Raw genomic sequence first — 25,123 nt, forward strand, 5'->3', positions numbered from 1 at the left:
ATAACATCAATGATGACACAATCAGTCTTCAGCAGAAGTGCTCAAATCACTCTCAGTGGCATCGTCTGGAATGTCCTCCTCCGAGTCCATTTCCAGGAGTGGTTGGTGGCTGAGGATTCTCTTGTACACGTCCTTTACTTTGAGCATTTCAGCTTTCAGTTCACTTTGTTTTCTAAAACCAGGCTACAGAGTCCCTTCTGTGCATCCTCCGACATGCCAACAAAGGAGGCTGTAAAAAGAACAAAACAAATAAATATGAGAAAAGTAAAAAACAAACAAACAAACAAAAAAAAAACCTCACCTCATAAACACAAGGAATTAGGATGCTGTAATTAAACATTTTTTTAAAAGGGAGAAGGCAGTGTTAGCTAGCAATCTAGATATAGGTAAAAGATCCAGTAAGACTTTAGCATCTGCTCTTATTTTCAATCGATTCATCAAAAAATTAATAAATAAATAAAGTGCTTACAGTCTGAGGAGATTGTTCCCAACACCACAGATGGCATTCGCAACACTGTCCAGTGATGCCGCATCTCCCTGCAAAGGATCATCTCCTCCTCTCTCAGGCGCCTCACAGCCATCACCTTCTCAAAGACTTTTCTCTTTGTCCGGAGGTCAGCAGCAGCTACAGTTTAACAACATCAGATGGGAAAACATAGTAGCATATTATGATTCAAGAACAAAACATTCAACTACTGCTCAGATACTGGGAGTTTGTTTAAAAAGGATATTTATATATCAAGAGCTTACGTTCACTTGTGCTCTGCCAGGGCCAAATATCGGTCTGCATGAGGGCATCACTGGATACGTGTATGTGTATATGGTTATGGCATTAACGTCATTTTAACAAGATTAACGCTAACAGCACTAATATATATATATATGTGTGTATCTTACATGATTTGTGTGTCTCTGGATGTATTTCACAAACTCAGCAACTTCCTCATCTTTTTCAATGAAGACACCTTCAAAGTCCCCCTGCTCTGAAGTGCTGAACGAACACAGTGACAGTTGTTTGAAAAGAAACATTAAAATACATTTTTCTACAAATCCATATTTGACTTATGTACACAATGCATAACGTACCTTGCATTTGACTGAAAGCGATAAAGCTTGCGGTTTCCATCAACTGAGACGGCAAGCATGTCTGGAGTGCAGGCAGGGCAGCTAAAGCATGGCTCCTTGCACATCCTGTCCACCTCAAACTTTACAGCACTCCACTCCACTCCAATAAATATACAATAACAGCACCCACTCATACTCATACAAAGCAAGAAATGCATAAGACTTAAAAACCGTACCTATTGGCTTGTGAAACTCTGATGAAGGCTGCAAAAACCCTCCTGTTACTGCCTCTCTGTTGTGCAGGACAAAGCGTGTGTGAACTGCAATATCACAGTCAGCACAAAGGAATGGAAGAGGCAGGCAGTCCAGACACCTCACAACTACTTGTTTGCCACACTGACACACACGGTGTGACTGTGGATCCAGAGTAGCTAACATATTGTCTATAAGACAAGGCCTGGCCTCTTTCCACTTTTGCAAGGACACCATATTTCTGATCGCCCAGTGAGTAGCAGCTGACTCAGACGACGTCTCACAAGTCATGGCTGCATCCTCTTCTCCATCCTCCAACAACTGAAGGAGCTCCTGATGAAGCACCATACACTAACAGAAAAAAAAGAAAGAAAGGAAGAAACTCTTCCACAAAGTGAAAAACACTCTAGGCAGTATGTTTCTTAGGACTGCACAAAAGCCCTGCATAACTCAACTATAACAACAAATATAAAAGTAAACAGAAATCACAATAAATACAAGAAGGTAAAGTACCTTTTGTTGGGTTGACACTGGCAACATAACTAGGTTCTTCACGTGGACATTGATGCTGCTCTCTGGACACTGGAGGGGGAAAAAAATTGAAGAATATTTACTTACTGAAATTCTTTGGTGAAAACAAGTTGTGAGATAAAATCAATGGTTGTGTGAACACTGAGCACGTGGCATGCAACTAGTACTTCGAGTGGTTGATGATCTTTGAGGAATAAAAGCTCCCTGTCTGTCACGTTTTTTCCAGCGCACTGGTCTTGGCTGAGGTTCACTCTGTGCATCATTCTACGCAATTAACAAGGAAAAAAGGGAACGCCTAAAATACAGTCTATGATTAAAGCAAAGATTATCAAACAGCTTAAGTTAACCAACTTAATGTGACATAAACTTAAAAAAAAAATTTAAAATAATATAACGTTTACTCCGTACAAAATATTAGACAAGCGTGTTCCCTCTTTAACAACTGATTCCACTAAAAATGTTACCTGCATATCTTGAAGGAGTTCGTCAGCAGCCTGAAGCTCAAACTAACAGGAGTGGTGAATGAATCTATAAATGTTTTACGTGTGAAATGAAAATAATAAACCTAACAAAGGATTATGTACGTTAGATCTGCACACTTTCAGATCGTGAATCAGTTTGGAAAACACTGTGTGGTGGCCAAAACATGAAGCGATTTTAATTCAATTCAATTCAATTTGATTTATATAGCGCCAAATCACAACAAAAGTCGCCTCAAGGCGCTTCATAGATACAGAGAAAAACCCAACAATCATATGACCCCCTATGAGCAAGCGACAGTGGGAAGGAAAAACTCCCTTTTAACAGGAAGAAACCTCCGGCAGAACCAGGCTCAGGGAGGGGCGGCCATCTGCTGCGACCGGTTGGGGTGAGAGAAGGAAGACAGGATAAAGACATGCTGTGGAAGAGAGACAGAGATTAATAACAGATATGATTCAATGCAGAGAGGTCTGTTAATACATAGTGAGTGAGAAAGGTGACTGGAAAGGAAAAACTCAATGCATCATGGGAATCCCCCGGCAGCCTACGTCTATTGCAGCATAACTAAGGGAGGATTCAGGGTCACCTGGTCCAGCCCTAACTATATGCTTTAGCAAAAAGGAAAGTTTTAAGCCTAATCTTAAAAGTAGAGATAGTGTCTGTCTCCCGAATCCAAACTGGAAGCTGGTTCCACAGAAGTGGGGCCTGAAAACTGAAGGCTCTCCCTCCCATTCTACTTTTAAATACTCCAGGAACAACAAGTAGGCCTGCAGAGCGAGAGCAAAGTGCTCTAATAGGGTGATATGGTACTACAAGGTCATTAAGATAAGATGGGGCCTGATTATTTAAGACCTTGTATGTGAGGAGCAGGATTTTGAATTCAATTCTGGACTTAACAGGAAGCCAATGAAGGGAAGCCAAAACAGGAGAAATCTGCTCTCTCTTTCTAGCCCCTGTCAGGACTCTTGCTGCAGCATTTTGGATTAGCTGGAGGCTTTTCAGTGAGTTTTTTGGACATCCTGATAATAATGAATTACAGTAGTCCAGCCTGGAAGTAATAAATGCATGAACTAGTTTTTCAGCATCACTCTGAGACAGGATATTTCTAATTTTAGAGATGTTGCGCAAATGGAAGAAAGCAGTCTTACATATTTGTTTAATATGTGCGTTGAAGGACATGTCCTGGTCAAAAATGACTCCAAGCTTTTACTGTTGAATTATCAGTGATACTTTCATGTGTTTTTGTTGAGAAATGTTAACGATGTCATTAAAAGAAAGCATTAAATTAGGAAGAAAAACCCGTTCGCGGAGAGGGTCCCCGGTTCTCCAGTTAGATTGTGCTTCACGGTGTCATGTTTCGCCGTGACGGGGTTATTATTATTATTTTTTTTTTTTTGCCTGTCCCATTTGGTTCTTTAGCCATCAGAATTGTTGTCTGAAGACCAACAAGGATACCCAATGGATTTACTTTGCCAAATGGATCATCGTGGCATTGCCGTATTGGTCCATTTGGTCGATCTTTGTTTTTATTATTTATTATATTTTATTTTCAGATGTTACAGATGGGACAGACATGAGTGAGGGATAGGAAAGGGAGAAAGAAAGAGGAAGGAAAGGAAAAACAGAAGGGGAGAGGGACAGTGAGAAAGGGGGGGAGAAAAAAAAATAAAAATCTCCTGGATCACCTGTTGAGAGAAAAATAGAAAACAAGCAAAAAAAACCAAAGCAACATACTAAACACAACACCATCGCATTAATCTAGCTAAGTGTAAACAGCAGTAAATACTAAATATTCAATGTTGTTGTGCAGCACGCAGGACAGATGTGCTTCGAAGTAGCGGCCAAGAAAGGTGTAATTTGGGTCTACGAGCAGTGAACACCCGTGTGCATACCTGTGTGGATCAGCGCGCTTGTATTCCAAAGGTTTCTCCATGTAACGATCTGCTAGGGAGTGTGGGGGGGCCACAGCCCCGTCCTCCAGGGTGTGAAGCGGGTATGGAGGAGATCAAAACTCCAGACATCCAGAGGCCCCCAGAACACAAGAGACCATGGAAGACCAACAGAGGGGCAGCCGCGCCAAATGACTCCAAGCTTTTATTGTTGAATTATCAGTGATACTTTCATGTGTTTTTGTTGAGAAATGTTAACGATGTCATTAAAAGAAAGCATTAAATTAGGGAGAAAAACCTCTCTGTCTCTGCTTCCTCCTGCATCCTCCTCTTCATCTCTGCTTCCTCCTGCATCCTCCTCTTCATCTCTGCTTCCTCCTGCATATTCCTCTCTGTCTCTGCTTCCTTCTGCATCCTCCTCTTCATCTCTGCTTCCTCCTGCATCCTCCTCTTCATCTCCACATCCTGCATCTCCCTCAATTTCTACTGTGTACACCTCGGATGTCCCAAACAAAAAAAGGACAAGGAAAGGTTAGACGTTATGGTATTGTAAATGTACGAAACACATGACATGTTCGTTAAGATTTCTTTTTCTTAATTTTTGCATTTTTTTCCAGTTTTACAGAACTCATGTAAATATTTCATTTGTTATTTTTCAGAATGCCGAAAACACCGTACACAGAAGATTTTCAAATATGAAGAGATAGTAGACAGGAGAGTTGTAAATGTAAGTAATTTAGCCTGCTGTTGTGCAGATTTGTTTGCGTCTTTGGACTTCCTGGATTTGAACTGTGCCTGACTGAATATCCATAAGCTTTTGTATTTGATGAATCTACACTAATTCAGCCACTGAGTCAGGATTTCACTCCAAATAGGACATTAAATAAGAACAGACCACCTGATACGACCTAGTCGTGCTGCCTTCCTGATGTTTACGTTCTTTAAAGTCCTCCTGACATCATGCTCAGAAGGAGTGATTGATGTGGAGGTGCTCCTTCCCATTCAGTAACATCTGCTTCAGTTAGTTTTGCTTGTGAGCCACAATGTAAGCAGTGTTGCTTTGCTAACATGCACTCGATGCTGGCAGTACACGCATTGTAGTGGTTCTTATGTTTTTATTGAGCCATTCAATAGTACACAAATGTTTATAAGCTCCTTTTTGTATGCAACTTGCATGTCTTTCTTAATTAATTGTTTGTTTATATCATGTTTTTCAGGAAAAAGAAGAAGTTAAAGTCAAGTGGAAGCCTTGCTCATCATGGTATGTAGTAACAACTTTGTTGGACAGGAACAGACATTCATATTGTTGATAAATAGTTATCACCTCAATTTGAATTCATGTATTTGGACTAAAGTAAATTGAGAGCTTTTAGCTATCGAGCTCCTCTTCTGTGAGGAGCTTGATAGCTGTCCACCTCCAAAGTCCATTATGAGATTTGGAGGTGGACATGGTCAACACTTTTAAGAGTAGGCATAAGACTTTACTTCTTTATAGAGCTTATAGTTAGGGCTGGTTCAGCTCAGCCCTTAGTTATGCTGTAATGGGACCAGACTGCTGGGGGTTAGTGTCCCCCCCCCCTCTCTCTGTCTGTCTCTTTCAGGGTTATGCAGGCTCAGTATTGGTTGAAGATGCAGTCGCGTCTCGTTTTACTGAAAACTCTCCCCCTCTCCCTCACCATCTGTAAACATACATGTCTCAGTAATGCAGTTCATGCATGTTACTAACTAAACTTCTTCCCTGGAGTTTCTGTGCTCTCTCATCCAGCAGGTTCCGATGGATCGTGGCTGCTGCTGTGGTCCTGCTTGACATCTACTACATATATTATTACTGTCTGACTTGATTTGATTAATTTATATTACAATGAAGGTGTATAAAGCATGACATGAATATAGAAGATATTTCATCCTAAAAAATTGTCATATGTCACAACCTAAATTGTCCTATTTTGTGTGTGGTTGTTCTTTGTTATGTTTTTCTCCTGACAGTGGCAAAGTGTGGGATGACACATGGGAACCTGCGCAGTTTTACACACAGTAAACCAGGCACCACAGGTCGCAGAGATCGCACAGTTCACAGCTTGTAGTTCAGCATAAAAGTTCAAAATAAAATATTTACTATACATTTCAACCAGTGTCAGTCTCTGTTTCACTCTCTAATTGTGGCTTAAGTACCTAACACATTCATGAATCTGATCCATCAATAATATCTTCCCTGCACTCGACATCTCATAGTTTTACATATCAGCCAACATTATTGTCTACATCCTCATAAATATAGAAGTGACTTGCTTATTATAACATATTACAAGGTAAAGTAATACTGCACTGCACGTAAGGTAAGTAACACCTACTGTGTATGGGAGCCTAAAGCAAAGTTAACTGCACCAGTACCAGCTTCAGAACATATTGTATATTATATGTTTCTACCTTTTTGTAATATGTCATGTTTAGATGCAGTGACAATTGCACATTTGGAGTTGTGGTCATATGTGGTTTTTATATACAGGGTATTAGAAAAAAATTGACATTTTTTGCTATTTTTCTTGTTTGTTTGCACATTATTATTGTGTACATATTACATATGTAACATTATTGTTAATATTATTATTAGATATCAAAGATACAATTTGATTAAGGGTTTTCCTGTCATAATTTCAATAAAAATGCAATTACACACGTAAACAATAGGATCAAAATAAACTTTTAAAAAGTCTGTTGATCAAATGCTGATTTTCAAAACATTCTAGAGGAAAACAGAGATGAAATAATCTGAACAGTAACAGTGATCGTGGATGATGATGGAGGCTTCAATGGATTATTCTGTTTCAATCAATAGGTTCGTATCTATGACAATAATTTGATAAGTTTAACAGGTTGGTTTAGGCCTGGCAATACAGCAAATATTCACAAACTTTTGTTTTTGAAGAATGTTTATCTTTTTTGGGATGAAGCTATCTGGCAAAATGATACAACCCCTTTAACCTCATCTTTATGTCTATGATACTGGATTTTGGTTTGATGCATATGCAGGTTACAGCTGGGGAATGGCAGTATGTTGTGGATTGATTTGGCATGTTCAACCACTGTTACACCAAACTCTCTCACTTATAACATGATAAAGGCCTCTTACTCAGTGTCATGGATTTTCTATACTTTTGGGGACACAGGGCCAAAGTCTGAGGCAATAAGTCAGATCAAAGAAGGCAATGATTGTAAAATGGGACTTTACTTATGTCATCATATATATCCAGGAATATGTGCCTGAGGATAGTTGTCATGAAATCAATATTAAATCAAAGTATTCCTTAATTACCACAGCTGACACGAGTTCTCCATAGCTGCCTGCTGTCTCAGGATCTGTCTCCAAAAAGGACCAGGGAGCGCTAACATGTTATGTTCAAAACTGATGAAGAAAATGCACATTAAACATAGTATAAACTTACTGAGTGAAGTAATGTCAAGAGGATTCCTTTAGCTCCTATTGGGTTGGTTCCTTGATCAATGCAATACAGAATCATTAATTTGGTTTTATGTAATGTTCTTAAAACATGTCAAAATGAGGCTCACTAGTCTGTGTGGCCTCCACATGCCTGTATGACCTCCCTACAACACCTGGACATGCTCCTGATGAAGTGGCAGATGCTCTCCTGATGGATCTCCTCCCAGACTCCAGGACTAAAGCATCTGCCCACTCCTGGACATTTTGTGGTGCAGTTGGTGGATGGAGCGAGACATGATGTCCCAGATGTCCTCAATTGGATTCAGGTCTGGGGAATGGGCGGGCCAGTCCACAGCATCATTGCCTTCATCTTGCAGGAACTGCTGACACACTCCAGCCACATGAGGTCTAGGATTGTCTTGCATTAGGAGGAACCCGGGGCCAACCGCACCAGCATATGGTCTCACAAGGGGTCTGAGGATCTCATCTCAGTACCTAATGGCAGTCAGGCTACCTCTGCCAAACACATGGAGGGCTGTGCAGCTCCCCAAAGAAATGCCACCCCACACCAAAACTGACCCACTGCCAAACTCATGCTGGAGGATGTTGCAGGCAGCAGAAGGTTCTCCACGGCGTCCCCAGACTCTGTCACAAGTGCTCAGTGTGAACCTGCTTTCATCTGTGAGGAGCACAGGGCGCCAGTGGCAAAGTTGCCAATCTTTGTGTTGTCTGGCAAATGCCAAACATCCGGCACGGTGTTGGGCTGTAAGCACAACCCCACCTGTGGACGTCGGGCCCTCATACCACCCTCATGGAGTCGGTTTCTGACCGTTTGAGCAGACGTGCACATTTGTAGCCTGCTGGAGGTCATTTTGCACAGCTCTGGCCTTTCTTTCCTACCCCACAGTACCTTCCCTTACCATTTGTTTCCTACTCTTTTACTTCTTCTTTGATGACGGTTGTCTTTCTAGATAAGCAATTTCATTTGCTCTGGGGCGAGTCACTGGCTCGGGTGCATTCTGGGACTGTCACTTCACCGGTGTGCTGGCATGCTTCTTAACAAACACACCACTACAGCAAACATCTCAATTGTACTTGTTGATTTCTTCGACAAAACACTGAACAAAAAATGTACTTGTGAGTGTGCTGCCTGGTGCTTTTAAATTTTGTGATCATTTGAGCAGCCCAGAAAGCATCCCATAAATTAAATTATGTTATCGTATCTGAACATGTACACTAGTCATTAAATTAGATGGGAAATAATGATTCAGGGTAAACAACTGCACCAAGGAAATTCCATTTTTCTTCTCAAAATGTAAAATGTCTGTTGAAAAATCACATTAAACAGAGATGTGATTAACTTTTTATTTTACCAAACATAACATCAATGATGACACAATCAGTCTTCAGCAGAAGTGCTCAAATCACTCTCAGTGGCATCGTCTGGAATGTCCTCCTCCGAGTCCATTTCCAGGAGTGGTTGGTGGCTGAGGATTCTCTTGTACACGTCCTTTACTTTGAGCATTTCAGCTTTCAGTTCACTTTGTTTTCTAAAACCAGGCTACAGAGTCCCTTCTGTGCATCCTCCGACATGCCAACAAAGGAGGCTGTAAAAAGAACAAAACAAATAAATATGAGAAAAGTTAAAAAACAAACAAACAAACAAAAAAAAAACCTCACCTCATAAACACAAGGAATTAGGATGCTGTAATTAAACATTTTTTTAAAAGGGAGAAGGCAGTGTTAGCTAGCAATCTAGATATAGGTAAAAGATCCAGTAAGACTTTAGCATCTGCTCTTATTTTCAATCGATTCATCAAAAAATTAATAAATAAATAAAGTGCTTACAGTCTGAGGAGATTGTTCCCAACACCACAGATGGCATTCGCAACACTGTCCAGTGATGCCGCATCTCCCTGCAAAGGATCATCTCCTCCTCTCTCAGGCGCCTCACAGCCATCACCTTCTCAAAGACTTTTCTCTTTGTCCGGAGGTCAGCAGCAGCTACAGTTTAACAACATCAGATGGGAAAACATAGTAGCATATTATGATTCAAGAACAAAACATTCAACTACTGCTCAGATACTGGGAGTTTGTTTAAAAAGGATATTTATATATCAAGAGCTTACGTTCACTTGTGCTCTGCCAGGGCCAAATATCGGTCTGCATGAGGGCATCACTGGATACGTGTATGTGTATATGGTTATGGCATTAACGTCATTTTAACAAGATTAACGCTAACAGCACTAATATATATATATATATATGTGTATCTTACATGATTTGTGTGTCTCTGGATGTATTTCACAAACTCAGCAACTTCCTCATCTTTTTCAATGAAGACACCTTCAAAGTCCCCCTGCTCTGAAGTGCTGAACGAACACAGTGACAGTTGTTTGAAAAGAAACATTAAAATACATTTTTCTACAAATCCATATTTGACTTATGTACACAATGCATAACGTACCTTGCATTTGACTGAAAGCGATAAAGCTTGCGGTTTCCATCAACTGAGACGGCAAGCATGTCTGGAGTGCAGGCAGGGCAGCTAAAGCATGGCTCCTTGCACATCCTGTCCACCTCAAACTTTACAGCACTCCACTCCACTCCAATAAATATACAATAACAGCACCCACTCATACTCATACAAAGCAAGAAATGCATAAGACTTAAAAACCGTACCTATTGGCTTGTGAAACTCTGATGAAGGCTGCAAAAACCCTCCTGTTACTGCCTCTCTGTTGTGCAGGACAAAGCGTGTGTGAACTGCAATATCACAGTCAGCACAAAGGAATGGAAGAGGCAGGCAGTCCAGACACCTCACAACTACTTGTTTGCCACACTGACACACACGGTGTGACTGTGGATCCAGAGTAGCTAACATATTGTCTATAAGACAAGGCCTGGCCTCTTTCCACTTTTGCAAGGACACCATATTTCTGATCGCCCAGTGAGTAGCAGCTGACTCAGACGACGTCTCACAAGTCATGGCTGCATCCTCTTCTCCATCCTCCAACAACTGAAGGAGCTCCTGATGAAGCACCATACACTAACAGAAAAAAAAGAAAGAAAGGAAGAAACTCTTCCACAAAGTGAAAAACACTCTAGGCAGTATGTTTCTTAGGACTGCACAAAAGCCCTGCATAACTCAACTATAACAACAAATATAAAAGTAAACAGAAATCACAATAAATACAAGAAGGTAAAGTACCTTTTGTTGGGTTGACACTGGCAACATAACTAGGTTCTTCACGTGGACATTGATGCTGCTCTCTGGACACTGGAGGGGGAAAAAAATTGAAGAATATTTACTTACTGAAATTCTTTGGTGAAAACAAGTTGTGAGATAAAATCAATGGTTGTGTGAACACTGAGCACGTGGCATGCAACTAGTACTTCGAGTGGTTGATGATCTTTGAGGAATAAAAGCTCCCTGTCTGTCACGTTTTTTCCAGCGCACTGGTCTTGGCTGAGGTTCACTCTGTGCATCATTCTACGCAATTAACAAGGAAAAAAGGGAACGCCTAAAATACAGTCTATGATTAAAGCAAAGATTATCAAACAGCTTAAGTTAACCAACTTAATGTGACATAAACTTTAAAAAAAAATTTAAAATAATATAACGTTTACTCCGTACAAAATATTAGACAAGCGTGTTCCCTCTTTAACAACTGATTCCACTAAAAATGTTACCTGCATATCTTGAAGGAGTTCGTCAGCAGCCTGAAGCTCAAACTAACAGGAGTGGTGAATGAATCTATAAATGTTTTACGTGTGAAATGAAAATAATAAACCTAACAAAGGATTATGTACGTTAGATCTGCACACTTTCAGATCGTGAATCAGTTTGGAAAACACTGTGTGGTGGCCAAAACATGAAGCGATTTTAATTCAATTCAATTCAATTTGATTTATATAGCGCCAAATCACAACAAAAGTCGCCTCAAGGCGCTTCATAGATACAGAGAAAAACCCAACAATCATATGACCCCCTATGAGCAAGCGACAGTGGGAAGGAAAAACTCCCTTTTAACAGGAAGAAACCTCCGGCAGAACCAGGCTCAGGGAGGGGCGGCCATCTGCTGCGACCGGTTGGGGTGAGAGAAGGAAGACAGGATAAAGACATGCTGTGGAAGAGAGACAGAGATTAATAACAGATATGATTCAATGCAGAGAGGTCTGTTAATACATAGTGAGTGAGAAAGGTGACTGGAAAGGAAAAACTCAATGCATCATGGGAATCCCCCGGCAGCCTACGTCTATTGCAGCATAACTAAGGGAGGATTCAGGGTCACCTGGTCCAGCCCTAACTATATGCTTTAGCAAAAAGGAAAGTTTTAAGCCTAATCTTAAAAGTAGAGATAGTGTCTGTCTCCCGAATCCAAACTGGAAGCTGGTTCCACAGAAGTGGGGCCTGAAAACTGAAGGCTCTCCCTCCCATTCTACTTTTAAATACTCCAGGAACAACAAGTAGGCCTGCAGAGCGAGAGCAAAGTGCTCTAATAGGGTGATATGGTACTACAAGGTCATTAAGATAAGATGGGGCCTGATTATTTAAGACCTTGTATGTGAGGAGCAGGATTTTGAATTCAATTCTGGACTTAACAGGAAGCCAATGAAGGGAAGCCAAAACAGGAGAAATCTGCTCTCTCTTTCTAGCCCCTGTCAGGACTCTTGCTGCAGCATTTTGGATTAGCTGGAGGCTTTTCAGTGAGTTTTTTGGACATCCTGATAATAATGAATTACAGTAGTCCAGCCTGGAAGTAATAAATGCATGAACTAGTTTTTCAGCATCACTCTGAGACAGGATATTTCTAATTTTAGAGATGTTGCGCAAATGGAAGAAAGCAGTCTTACATATTTGTTTAATATGTGCGTTGAAGGACATGTCCTGGTCAAAAATGACTCCAAGCTTTTACTGTTGAATTATCAGTGATACTTTCATGTGTTTTTGTTGAGAAATGTTAACGATGTCATTAAAAGAAAGCATTAAATTAGGAAGAAAAACCCGTTCGCGGAGAGGGTCCCCGGTTCTCCAGTTAGATTGTGCTTCACGGTGTCATGTTTCGCCGTGACGGGGTTATTATTTTATTTTTTTTTTTTTGCCTGTCCCATTTGGTTCTTTAGCCATCAGAATTGTTGTCTGAAGACCAACAAGGATACCCAATGGATTTACTTTGCCAAATGGATCATCGTGGCATTGCCGTATTGGTCCATTTGGTCGATCTTTGTTTTTATTATTTATTATATTTTATTTTCAGATGTTACAGATGGGACAGACATGAGTGAGGGATAGGAAAGGGAGAAAGAAAGAGGAAGGAAAGGAAAAACAGAAGGGGAGAGGGACAGTGAGAAAGGGGGGGAGAAAAAAAAATAAAAATCTCCTGGATCACCTGTTGAGAGAAAAATAGAAAACAAGCAAAAAAAACCAAAGCAACATACTAAACACAACACCATCGCATTAATCTAGCTAAGTGTAAACAGCAGTAAATACTAAATATTCAATGTTGTTGTGCAGCACGCAGGACAGATGTGCTTCGAAGTAGCGGCCAAGAAAGGTGTAATTTGGGTCTACGAGCAGTGAACACCCGTGTGCATACCTGTGTGGATCAGCGCGCTTGTATTCCAAAGGTTTCTCCATGTAACGATCTGCTAGGGAGTGTGGGGGGGCCACAGCCCCGTCCTCCAGGGTGTGAAGCGGGTATGGAGGAGATCAAAACTCCAGACATCCAGAGGCCCCCAGAACACAAGAGACCATGGAAGACCAACAGAGGGGCAGCCGCGCCAAATGACTCCAAGCTTTTATTGTTGAATTATCAGTGATACTTTCATGTGTTTTTGTTGAGAAATGTTAACGATGTCATTAAAAGAAAGCATTAAATTAGGGAGAAAAACCTCTCTGTCTCTGCTTCCTCCTGCATCCTCCTCTTCATCTCTGCTTCCTCCTGCATCCTCCTCTTCATCTCTGCTTCCTCCTGCATATTCCTCTCTGTCTCTGCTTCCTCCTGCATCCTCCTCTTCATCTCTGCTTCCTCCTGCATCCTCCTCTTCATCTCCACATCCTGCATCTCCCTCAATTTCTACTGTGTACACCTCGGATGTCCCAAACAAAAAAAGGACAAGGAAAGGTTAGACGTTATGGTATTGTAAATGTACGAAACACATGACATGTTCGTTAAGATTTCTTTTTCTTAATTTTTGCATTTTTTTCCAGTTTTACAGAACTCATGTAAATATTTCATTTGTTATTTTTCAGAATGCCGAAAACACCGTACACAGAAGATTTTCAAATATGAAGAGATAGTAGACAGGAGAGTTGTAAATGTAAGTAATTTAGCCTGCTGTTGTGCAGATTTGTTTGCGTCTTTGGACTTCCTGGATTTGAACTGTGCCTGACTGAATATCCATAAGCTTTTGTATTTGATGAATCTACACTAATTCAGCCACTGAGTCAGGATTTCACTCCAAATAGGACATTAAATAAGAACAGACCACCTGATACGACCTAGTCGTGCTGCCTTCCTGATGTTTACGTTCTTTAAAGTCCTCCTGACATCATGCTCAGAAGGAGTGATTGATGTGGAGGTGCTCCTTCCCATTCAGTAACATCTGCTTCAGTTAGTTTTGCTTGTGAGCCACAATGTAAGCAGTGTTGCTTTGCTAACATGCACTCGATGCTGGCAGTACACGCATTGTAGTGGTTCTTATGTTTTTATTGAGCCATTCAATAGTACACAAATGTTTATAAGCTCCTTTTTGTATGCAACTTGCATGTCTTTCTTAATTAATTGTTTGTTTATATCATGTTTTTCAGGAAAAAGAAGAAGTTAAAGTCAAGTGGAAGCCTTGCTCATCATGGTATGTAGTAACAACTTTGTTGGACAGGAACAGACATTCATATTGTTGATAAATAGTTATCACCTCAATTTGAATTCATGTATTTGGACTAAAGTAAATTGAGAGCTTTTAGCTATCGAGCTCCTCTTCTGTGAGGAGCTTGATAGCTGTCCACCTCCAAAGTCCATTATGAGATTTGGAGGTGGACATGGTCAACACTTTTAAGAGTAGGCATAAGACTTTACTTCTTTATAGAGCTTATAGTTAGGGCTGGTTCAGCTCAGCCCTTAGTTATGCTGTAATGGGACCAGACTGCTGGGGGTTAGTGTCCCCCCCCCCCCCCCCCCCCCCTCTCTGTCTGTCTCTTTCAGGGTTATGCAGGCTCAGTATTGGTTGAAGATGCAGTCGCGTCTCGTTTTACTGAAAACTCTCCCCCTCTCCCTCACCATCTGTAAACATACATGTCTCAGTAATGCAGTTCATGCATGTTACTAACTAAACTTCTTCCCTGGAGTTTCTGTGCTCTCTCATCCAGCAGGTTCCGATGGATCGTGGCTGCTGCTGTGGTCCTGCTTGACATCTACTACATATATTATTACTGTCTGACTTGATTTGATTCATTTATATTACAATGAAGGTGTATAAAGCATGACATGAATATAGAAGATATTTCATCCTAAAAAATTGTCATATGTCACAACCTAAATTGTCCTATTTTGTGTGTGGTTGTTCTTTGTTATGTTTTTCTCCTGACAGTGGCAAAGTGTGGGATGACACATGGGAACCTGCACAGTTTTACACACAGTAAACCAGGCACCACAGGTCGCAGAGATCGCACAGTTCACAGCTTGTAGTTCAGCATAAAAGTTCAAAATAAAATATTTACTATACATTTCAACCAGTGTCAGTCTCTGTTTCACTCTCTAATTGTGGCTTAAGTACCTAACACATTCATGAATCTGATCCATCAATAATATCTTCCCTGCACTCGACATCTCATAGTTTTACATATCAGCCAACATTATTGTCTACATCCTCATAAATATAGAAGTGACTTGCTTATTATAACATATTACAAGGTAAAGTAATACTGCACTGCACGTAAGGTAAGTAACACCTACTGTGTATGGGAGCCTAAAGCAAAGTTAACTGCACCAGTACCAGCTTCAGAACATATTGTATATTATATGTTTCTACCTTTTTGTAATATGTCATGTTTAGATGCAGTGACAATTGCACATTTGGAGTTGTGGTCATATGTGGTTTTTATATACAGGGTATTAGAAAAAAATTGACATTTTTTGCTATTTTTCTTGTTTGTTTGCACATTATTATTGTGTACATATTACATATGTAACATTATTGTTAATATTATTATTAGATATCAAAGATACAATTTGATTAAGGGTTTTCCTGTCATAATTTCAATAAAAATGCAATTACACACGTAAACAATAGGATCAAAATAAACTTTTAAAAAGTCTGTTGATCAAATGCTGATTTTCAAAACATTCTAGAGGAAAACAGAGATGAAATAATCTGAACAGTAACAGTGATCGTGGATGATGATGGAGGCTTCAATGGATTATTCTGTTTCAATCAATAGGTTCGTATCTATGACAATAATTTGATAAGTTTAACAGGTTGGTTTAGGCCTGGCAATACAGCAAATATTCACAAACTTTTGTTTTTGAAGAATGTTTATCTTTTTTGGGATGAAGCTATCTGGCAAAATGATACAACCCCTTTAACCTCATCTTTATGTCTATGATACTGGATTTTGGTTTGATGCATATGCAGGTTACAGCTGGGGAATGGCAGTATGTTGTGGATTGATTTGGCATGTTCAACCACTGTTACACCAAACTCTCTCACTTATAACATGATAAAGGCCTCTTACTCAGTGTCATGGATTTTCTATACTTTTGGGGACACAGGGCCAAAGTCTGAGGCAATAAGTCAGATCAAAGAAGGCAATGATTGTAAAATGGGACTTTACTTATGTCATCATATATATCCAGGAATATGTGCCTGAGGATAGTTGTCATGAAATCAATATTAAATCAAAGTATTCCTTAATTACCACAGCTGACACGAGTTCTCCATAGCTGCCTGCTGTCTCAGGATCTGTCTCCAAAAAGGACCAGGGAGCGCTAACATGTTATGTTCAAAACTGATGAAGAAAATGCACATTAAACATAGTATAAACTTACTGAGTGAAGTAATGTCAAGAGGATTCCTTTAGCTCCTATTGGGTTGGTTCCTTGATCAATGCAATACAGAATCATTAATTTGGTTTTATGTAATGTTCTTAAAACATGTCAAAATGAGGCTCACTAGTCTGTGTGGCCTCCACATGCCTGTATGACCTCCCTACAACACCTGGACATGCTCCTGATGAAGTGGCAGATGCTCTCCTGATGGATCTCCTCCCAGACTCCAGGACTAAAGCATCTGCCCACTCCTGGACATTTTGTGGTGCAGTTGGTGGATGGAGCGAGACATGATGTCCCAGATGTCCTCAATTGGATTCAGGTCTGGGGAATGGGCGGGCCAGTCCACAGCATCATTGCCTTCATCTTGCAGGAACTGCTGACACACTCCAGCCACATGAGGTCTAGGATTGTCTTGCATTAGGAGGAACCCGGGGCCAACCGCACCAGCATATGGTCTCACAAGGGGTCTGAGGATCTCATCTCAGTACCTAATGGCAGTCAGGCTACCTCTGCCGAACACATGGAGGGCTGTGCAGCTCCCCAAAGAAATGCCACCCCACACCAAAACTGACCCACTGCCAAACTCATGCTGGAGGATGTTGCAGGCAGCAGAAGGTTCTCCACGGCGTCCCCAGACTCTGTCACAAGTGCTCAGTGTGAACCTGCTTTCATCTGTGAGGAGCACAGGGCGCCAGTGGCAAAGTTGCCAATCTTTGTGTTGTCTGGCAAATGCCAAACATCCGGCACGGTGTTGGGCTGTAAGCACAACCCCACCTGTGGACGTCGGGCCCTCATACCACCCTCATGGAGTCGGTTTCTGACCGTTTGAGCAGACGTGCACATTTGTAGCCTGCTGGAGGTCATTTTGCACAGCTCTGGCCTTTCTTTCCTACCCCACAGTACCTTCCCTTACCATTTGTTTCCTACTCTTTTACTTCTTCTTTGATGACGGTTGTCTTTCTAGATAAGCAATTTCATTTGCTCTGGGGCGAGTCACTGGCTCGGGTGCATTCTGGGACTGTCACTTCACCGGTGTGCTGGCATGCTTCTTAACAAACACACCACTACAGCAAACATCTCAATTGTACTTGTTGATTTCTTCGACAAAACACTGAACAAAAAATGTACTTGTGAGTGTGCTGCCTGGTGCTTTTAAATTTTGTGATCATTTGAGCAGCCCAGAAAGCATCCCATAAATTAAATTATGTTATCGTATCTGAACATGTACACTAGTCATTAAATTAGATGGGAAATAATGATTCAGGGTAAACAACTGCACCAAGGAAATTCCATTTTTCTTCTCAAAATGTAAAATGTCTGTTGAAAAATCACATTAAACAGAGATGTGATTAACTTTTTATTTTACCAAACATAACATCAATGATGACACAATCAGTCTTCAGCAGAAGTGCTCAAATCACTCTCAGTGGCATCGTCTGGAATGTCCTCCTCCGAGTCCATTTCCAGGAGTGGTTGGTGGCTGAGGATTCTCTTGTACACGTCCTTTACTTTGAGCATTTCAGCTTTCAGTTCACTTTGTTTTCTAAAACCAGGCTACAGAGTCCCTTCTGTGCATCCTCCGACATGCCAACAAAGGAGGCTGTAAAAAGAACAAAACAAATAAATATGAGAAAAGTTAAAAAACAAACAAACAAACAAAAAAAAAACCTCACCTCATAAACACAAGGAATTAGGATGCTGTAATTAAACATTTTTTTAAAAGGGAGAAGGCAGTGTTAGCTAGCAATCTAGATATAGGTAAAAGATCCAGTAAGACTTTAGCATCTGCTCTTATTTTCAATCGATTCATCAAAAAATTAATAAATAAATAAAGTGCTTACAGTCTGAGGAGATTGTTCCCAACACCACAGATGGCATTCGCAACACTGTCCAGTGATGCCGCATCTCCCTGCAAAGGATCATCTCCTCCTCTCTCAGGCGCCTCACAGCCATCACCTTCTCAAAGACTTTTCTTTTTGTCCGGAGGTCAGCAGCAGCTACAGTTTAACAACATCAGATGGGAAAACATAGTAGCATATTATGATTCAAGAACAAAACATTCAACTACTGCTCAGATACTGGGAGTTTGTTTAAAAAGGATATTTATATATCAAGAGCTTACGTTCACTTGTGCTCTGCCAGGGCCAAATATCGGTCTGCATGAGGGCATCACTGGATACGTGTATGTGTATATGGTTATGGCATTAACGTCATTTTAACAAGATTAACGCTAACAGCACTAATATATATATATATATGTGTATCTTACATGATTTGTGTGTCTCTGGATGTATTTCACAAACTCAGCAACTTCCTCATCTTTTTCAATGAAGACACCTTCAAAGTCCCCCTGCTCTGAAGTGCTGAACGAACACAGTGACAGTTGTTTGAAAAGAAACATTAAAATACATTTTTCTACAAATCCATATTTGACTTATGTACACAATGCATAACGTACCTTGCATTTGACTGAAAGCGATAAAGCTTGCGGTTTCCATCAACTGAGACGGCAAGCATGTCTGGAGTGCAGGCAGGGCAGCTAAAGCATGGCTCCTTGCACATCCTGTCCACCTCAAACTTTACAGCACTCCACTCCACTCCAATAAATATACAATAACAGCACCCACTCATACTCATACAAAGCAAGAAATGCATAAGACTTAAAAACCGTACCTATTGGCTTGTGAAACTCTGATGAAGGCTGCAAAAACCCTCCTGTTACTGCCTCTCTGTTGTGCAGGACAAAGCGTGTGTGAACTGCAATATCACAGTCAGCACAAAGGAATGGAAGAGGCAGGCAGTCCAGACACCTCACAACTACTTGTTTGCCACACTGACACACACGGTGTGACTGTGGATCCAGAGTAGCTAACATATTGTCTATAAGACAAGGCCTGGCCTCTTTCCACTTTTGCAAGGACACCATATTTCTGATCGCCCAGTGAGTAGCAGCTGACTCAGACGACGTCTCACAAGTCATGGCTGCATCCTCTTCTCCATCCTCCAACAACTGAAGGAGCTCCTGATGAAGCACCATACACTAACAGAAAAAAAAGAAAGAAAGGAAGAAACTCTTCCACAAAGTGAAAAACACTCTAGGCAGTATGTTTCTTAGGACTGCACAAAAGCCCTGCATAACTCAACTATAACAACAAATATAAAAGTAAACAGAAATCACAATAAATACAAGAAGGTAAAGTACCTTTTGTTGGGTTGACACTGGCAACATAACTAGGTTCTTCACGTGGACATTGATGCTGCTCTCTGGACACTGGAGGGGGAAAAAAATTGAAGAATATTTACTTACTGAAATTCTTTGGTGAAAACAAGTTGTGAGATAAAATCAATGGTTGTGTGAACACTGAGCACGTGGCATGCAACTAGTACTTCGAGTGGTTGATGATCTTTGAGGAATAAAAGCTCCCTGTCTGTCACGTTTTTTCCAGCGCACTGGTCTTGGCTGAGGTTCACTCTGTGCATCATTCTACGCAATTAACAAGGAAAAAAGGGAACGCCTAAAATACAGTCTATGATTAAAGCAAAGATTATCAAACAGCTTAAGTTAACCAACTTAATGTGACATAAACTTTAAAAAAAAATTTAAAATAATATAACGTTTACTCCGTACAAAATATTAGACAAGCGTGTTCCCTCTTTAACAACTGATTCCACTAAAAATGTTACCTGCATATCTTGAAGGAGTTCGTCAGCAGCCTGAAGCTCAAACTAACAGGAGTGGTGAATGAATCTATAAATGTTTTACGTGTGAAATGAAAATAATAAACCTAACAAAGGATTATGTACGTTAGATCTGCACACTTTCAGATCGTGAATCAGTTTGGAAAACACTGTGTGGTGGCCAAAACATGAAGCGATTTTAATTCAATTCAATTCAATTTGATTTATATAGCGCCAAATCACAACAAAAGTCGCCTCAAGGCGCTTCATAGATACAGAGAAAAACCCAACAATCATATGACCCCCTATGAGCAAGCGACAGTGGGAAGGAAAAACTCCCTTTTAACAGGAAGAAACCTCCGGCAGAACCAGGCTCAGGGAGGGGCGGCCATCTGCTGCGACCGGTTGGGGTGAGAGAAGGAAGACAGGATAAAGACATGCTGTGGAAGAGAGACAGAGATTAATAACAGATATGATTCAATGCAGAGAGGTCTGTTAATACATAGTGAGTGAGAAAGGTGACTGGAAAGGAAAAACTCAATGCATCATGGGAATCCCCCGGCAGCCTACGTCTATTGCAGCATAACTAAGGGAGGATTCAGGGTCACCTGGTCCAGCCCTAACTATATGCTTTAGCAAAAAGGAAAGTTTTAAGCCTAATCTTAAAAGTAGAGATAGTGTCTGTCTCCCGAATCCAAACTGGAAGCTGGTTCCACAGAAGTGGGGCCTGAAAACTGAAGGCTCTCCCTCCCATTCTACTTTTAAATACTCCAGGAACAACAAGTAGGCCTGCAGAGCGAGAGCAAAGTGCTCTAATAGGGTGATATGGTACTACAAGGTCATTAAGATAAGATGGGGCCTGATTATTTAAGACCTTGTATGTGAGGAGCAGGATTTTGAATTCAATTCTGGACTTAACAGGAAGCCAATGAAGGGAAGCCAAAACAGGAGAAATCTGCTCTCTCTTTCTAGTCCCTGTCAGGACTCTTGCTGCAGCATTTTGGATTAGCTGGAGGCTTTTCAGTGAGTTTTTTTGACATCCTGATAATAATGAATTGCAGTAGTCCAGCCTGGAAGTAATAAATGCATGAACTAGTTTTTCAGCATCACTCTGAGACAGGATATTTCTAATTTTAGAGATGTTGCGCAAATGGAAGAAAGCAGTCTTACATATTTGTTTAATATGTGCGTTGAAGGACATGTCCTGGTCAAAAATGACTCCAAGCTTTTACTGTTGAATTATCAGTGATACTTTCATGTGTTTTTGTTGAGAAATGTTAACGATGTCATTAAAAGAAAGCATTAAATTAGGAAGAAAAACCCGTTCGCGGAGAGGGTCCCCGGTTCTCCAGTTAGATTGTGCTTCACGGTGTCATGTTTCGCCGTGACGGGGTTATTATTATTTTTTTTTTTTTTTGCCTGTCCCATTTGGTTCTTTAGCCATCAGAATTGTTGTCTGAAGACCAACAAGGATACCCAATGGATTTACTTTGCCAAATGGATCATCGTGGCATTGCCGTATTGGTCCATTTGGTCGATCTTTGTTTTTATTATTTATTATATTTTATTTTCAGATGTTACAGATGGGACAGACATGAGTGAGGGATAGGAAAGGGAGAAAGAAAGAGGAAGGAAAGGAAAAACAGAAGGGGAGAGGGACAGTGAGAAAGGGGGGGAGAAAAAAAAATAAAAATCTCCTGGATCACCTGTTGAGAGAAAAATAGAAAACAAGCAAAAAAAACCAAAGCAACATACTAAACACAACACCATCGCATTAATCTAGCTAAGTGTAAACAGCAGTAAATACTAAATATTCAATGTTGTTGTGCAGCACGCAGGACAGATGTGCTTCGAAGTAGCGGCCAAGAAAGGTGTAATTTGGGTCTACGAGCAGTGAACACCCGTGTGCATACCTGTGTGGATCAGCGCGCTTGTATTCCAAAGGTTTCTCCATGTAACGATCTGCTAGGGAGTGTGGGGGGGCCACAGCCCCGTCCTCCAGGGTGTGAAGCGGGTATGGAGGAGATCAAAACTCCAGACATCCAGAGGCCCCCAGAACACAAGAGACCATGGAAGACCAACAGAGGGGCAGCCGCGCCAAATGACTCCAAGCTTTTATTGTTGAATTATCAGTGATACTTTCATGTGTTTTTGTTGAGAAATGTTAACGATGTCATTAAAAGAAAGCATTAAATTAGGGAGAAAAACCTCTCTGTCTCTGCTTCCTCCTGCATCCTCCTCTTCATCTCTGCTTCCTCCTGCATCCTCCTCTTCATCTCTGCTTCCTCCTGCATATTCCTCTCTGTCTCTGCTTCCTCCTGCATCCTCCTCTTCATCTCTGCTTCCTCCTGCATCCTCCTCTTCATCTCCACATCCTGCATCTCCCTCAATTTCTACTGTGTACACCTCGGATGTCCCAAACAAAAAAAGGACAAGGAAAGGTTAGACGTTATGGTATTGTAAATGTACGAAACACATGACATGTTCGTTAAGATTTCTTTTTCTTAATTTTTGCATTTTTTTCCAGTTTTACAGAACTCATGTAAATATTTCATTTGTTATTTTTCAGAATGCCGAAAACACCGTACACAGAAGATTTTCAAATATGAAGAGATAGTAGACAGGAGAGTTGTAAATGTAAGTAATTTAGCCTGCTGTTGTGCAGATTTGTTTGCGTCTTTGGACTTCCTGGATTTGAACTGTGCCTGACTGAATATCCATAAGCTTTTGTATTTGATGAATCTACACTAATTCAGCCACTGAGTCAGGATTTCACTCCAAATAGGACATTAAATAAGAACAGACCACCTGATACGACCTAGTCGTGCTGCCTTCCTGATGTTTACGTTCTTTAAAGTCCTCCTGACATCATGCTCAGAAGGAGTGATTGATGTGGAGGTGCTCCTTCCCATTCAGTAACATCTGCTTCAGTTAGTTTTGCTTGTGAGCCACAATGTAAGCAGTGTTGCTTTGCTAACATGCACTCGATGCTGGCAGTACACGCATTGTAGTGGTTCTTATGTTTTTATTGAGCCATTCAATAGTACACAAATGTTTATAAGCTCCTTTTTGTATGCAACTTGCATGTCTTTCTTAATTAATTGTTTGTTTATATCATGTTTTTCAGGAAAAAGAAGAAGTTAAAGTCAAGTGGAAGCCTTGCTCAACATGGTATGTAGTAACAACTTTGTTGGACAGGAACAGACATTCATATTGTTGATAAATAGTTATCACCTCAATTTGAATTCATGTATTTGGACTAAAGTAAATTGAGAGCTTTTAGCTATCGAGCTCCTCTTCTGTGAGGAGCTTGATAGCTGTCCACCTCCAAAGTCCATTATGAGATTTGGAGGTGGACATGGTCAACACTTTTAAGAGTAGGCATAAGACTTTACTTCTTTATAGAGCTTATAGTTAGGGCTGGTTCAGCTCAGCCCTTAGTTATGCTGTAATGGGACCAGACTGCTGGGGGTTAGTGTCCCCCCCCCCTCTCTCTGTCTGTCTCTTTCAGGGTTATGCAGGCTCAGTATTGGTTGAAGATGCAGTCGCGTCTCGTTTTACTGAAAACTCTCCCCCTCTCCCTCACCATCTGTAAACATACATGTCCCAGTAATGCAGTTCATGCATGTTACTAACTAAACTTCTTCCCTGGAGTTTCTGTGCTCTCTCATCCAGCAGGTTCTGATGGATCGTGGCTGCTGCTGTGGTCCTGCTTGACATCTACTACACATATTATTACTGTCTGACTTGATTTGATTCATTTATATTACAATGAAGGTGTATAAAGCATGACATGAATATAGAAGATATTTCATCCTAAAAAATTGTCATATGTCACAACCTAAATTGTCCTATTTTGTGTGTGGTTGTTCTTTGTTATGTTTTTCTCCTGACAGTGGCAAAGTGTGGGATGACACATGGGAACCTGCGCAGTTTTACACACAGTAAACCAGGCACCACAGGTCGCAGAGATCGCACAGTTCACAGCTTGTAGTTCAGCATAAAAGTTCAAAATAAAATATTTACTATACATTTCAACCAGTGTCAGTCTCTGTTTCACTCTCTAATTGTGGCTTAAGTACCTAACACATTCATGAATCTGATCCATCAATAATATCTTCCCTGCACTCGACATCTCATAGTTTTACATATCAGCCAACATTATTGTCTACATCCTCATAAATATAGAAGTGACTTGCTTATTATAACATATTACAAGGTAAAGTAATACTGCACTGCACGTAAGGTAAGTAACACCTACTGTGTATGGGAGCCTAAAGCAAAGTTAACTGCACCAGTACCAGCTTCAGAACATATTGTATATTATATGTTTCTACCTTTTTGTAATATGTCATGTTTAGATGCAGTGACAATTGCACATTTGGAGTTGTGGTCATATGTGGTTTTTATATACAGGGTATTAGAAAAAAATTGACATTTTTTGCTATTTTTCTTGTTTGTTTGCACATTATTATTGTGTACATATTACATATGTAACATTATTGTTAATATTATTATTAGATATCAAAGATACAATTTGATTAAGGGTTTTCCTGTCATAATTTCAATAAAAATGCAATTACACACGTAAACAATAGGATCAAAATAAACTTTTAAAAAGTCTGTTGATCAAATGCTGATTTTCAAAACATTCTAGAGGAAAACAGAGATGAAATAATCTGAACAGTAACAGTGATCGTGGATGATGATGGAGGCTTCAATGGATTATTCTGTTT

The 25,123-nt window shown here is 40.5% G+C and overlaps 6 long non-coding RNA genes across 10 annotated transcripts; 3 read left to right on the forward strand and 3 right to left on the reverse strand.

Moving 5' to 3' along the window:
- Positions 1-35: 35 nt before the first annotated feature.
- LOC146559005 (uncharacterized) lies at positions 36-4,476 on the reverse strand. Its single transcript, XR_014888557.1, has 4 exons — positions 1,831-4,476; positions 751-1,668; positions 470-625; positions 36-229 (listed from the first exon to the last, which is right to left on the reverse strand). It is a non-coding gene; the product is annotated as an uncharacterized LOC146559005 (long non-coding RNA).
- Positions 4,477-4,611: 135 nt separating this feature from the next.
- On the forward strand, positions 4,612-6,302 carry LOC146559006 (uncharacterized). Its single transcript, XR_014888728.1, has 3 exons — positions 4,612-4,748; positions 4,877-4,944; positions 5,435-6,302. It is a non-coding gene; the product is annotated as an uncharacterized LOC146559006 (long non-coding RNA).
- A 2,705-nt stretch (positions 6,303-9,007) lies between these two features.
- Positions 9,008-13,512, reverse strand: LOC146559007 (uncharacterized). Of its 3 annotated transcripts, XR_014888578.1 has the most exons (6): positions 10,868-13,512; positions 10,124-10,705; positions 9,935-10,028; positions 9,786-9,835; positions 9,505-9,660; positions 9,008-9,263 (listed from the first exon to the last, which is right to left on the reverse strand). It is a non-coding gene; the product is annotated as an uncharacterized LOC146559007 (long non-coding RNA). The 3 variants fall into 3 exon arrangements; XR_014888577.1 differs by having other exon boundaries at positions 9,786-10,028; XR_014888576.1 differs by having other exon boundaries at positions 9,505-10,028.
- A 102-nt stretch (positions 13,513-13,614) lies between these two features.
- On the forward strand, positions 13,615-15,325 carry LOC146559008 (uncharacterized). The gene is made up of 3 exons (XR_014888741.1): positions 13,615-13,784; positions 13,913-13,980; positions 14,471-15,325. It is a non-coding gene; the product is annotated as an uncharacterized LOC146559008 (long non-coding RNA).
- A 2,728-nt stretch (positions 15,326-18,053) lies between these two features.
- On the reverse strand, positions 18,054-21,186 carry LOC146559009 (uncharacterized). 3 transcript variants are annotated; one of them, XR_014888567.1, is made up of 6 exons: positions 19,912-21,186; positions 19,168-19,749; positions 18,979-19,072; positions 18,832-18,881; positions 18,551-18,706; positions 18,054-18,309 (listed from the first exon to the last, which is right to left on the reverse strand). It is a non-coding gene; the product is annotated as an uncharacterized LOC146559009 (long non-coding RNA). The 3 variants fall into 3 exon arrangements; XR_014888566.1 differs by having other exon boundaries at positions 18,551-19,072; XR_014888565.1 differs by having other exon boundaries at positions 18,551-19,749.
- A 1,465-nt stretch (positions 21,187-22,651) lies between these two features.
- LOC146559010 (uncharacterized) lies at positions 22,652-24,303 on the forward strand. Its single transcript, XR_014888683.1, has 3 exons — positions 22,652-22,828; positions 22,957-23,024; positions 23,515-24,303. It is a non-coding gene; the product is annotated as an uncharacterized LOC146559010 (long non-coding RNA).
- Positions 24,304-25,123: the final 820 nt, after the last annotated feature.

The sequence above is a fragment of the Mchenga conophoros genome, linkage group LG15 (genome assembly GCF_057382185.1).
Source record: "Mchenga conophoros isolate Kocher_MC1m ecotype Shallow Benthic linkage group LG15, M_conophoros_male_GT1.1, whole genome shotgun sequence".
Lineage (NCBI taxonomy): Eukaryota > Metazoa > Chordata > Actinopteri > Cichliformes > Cichlidae > Mchenga > Mchenga conophoros.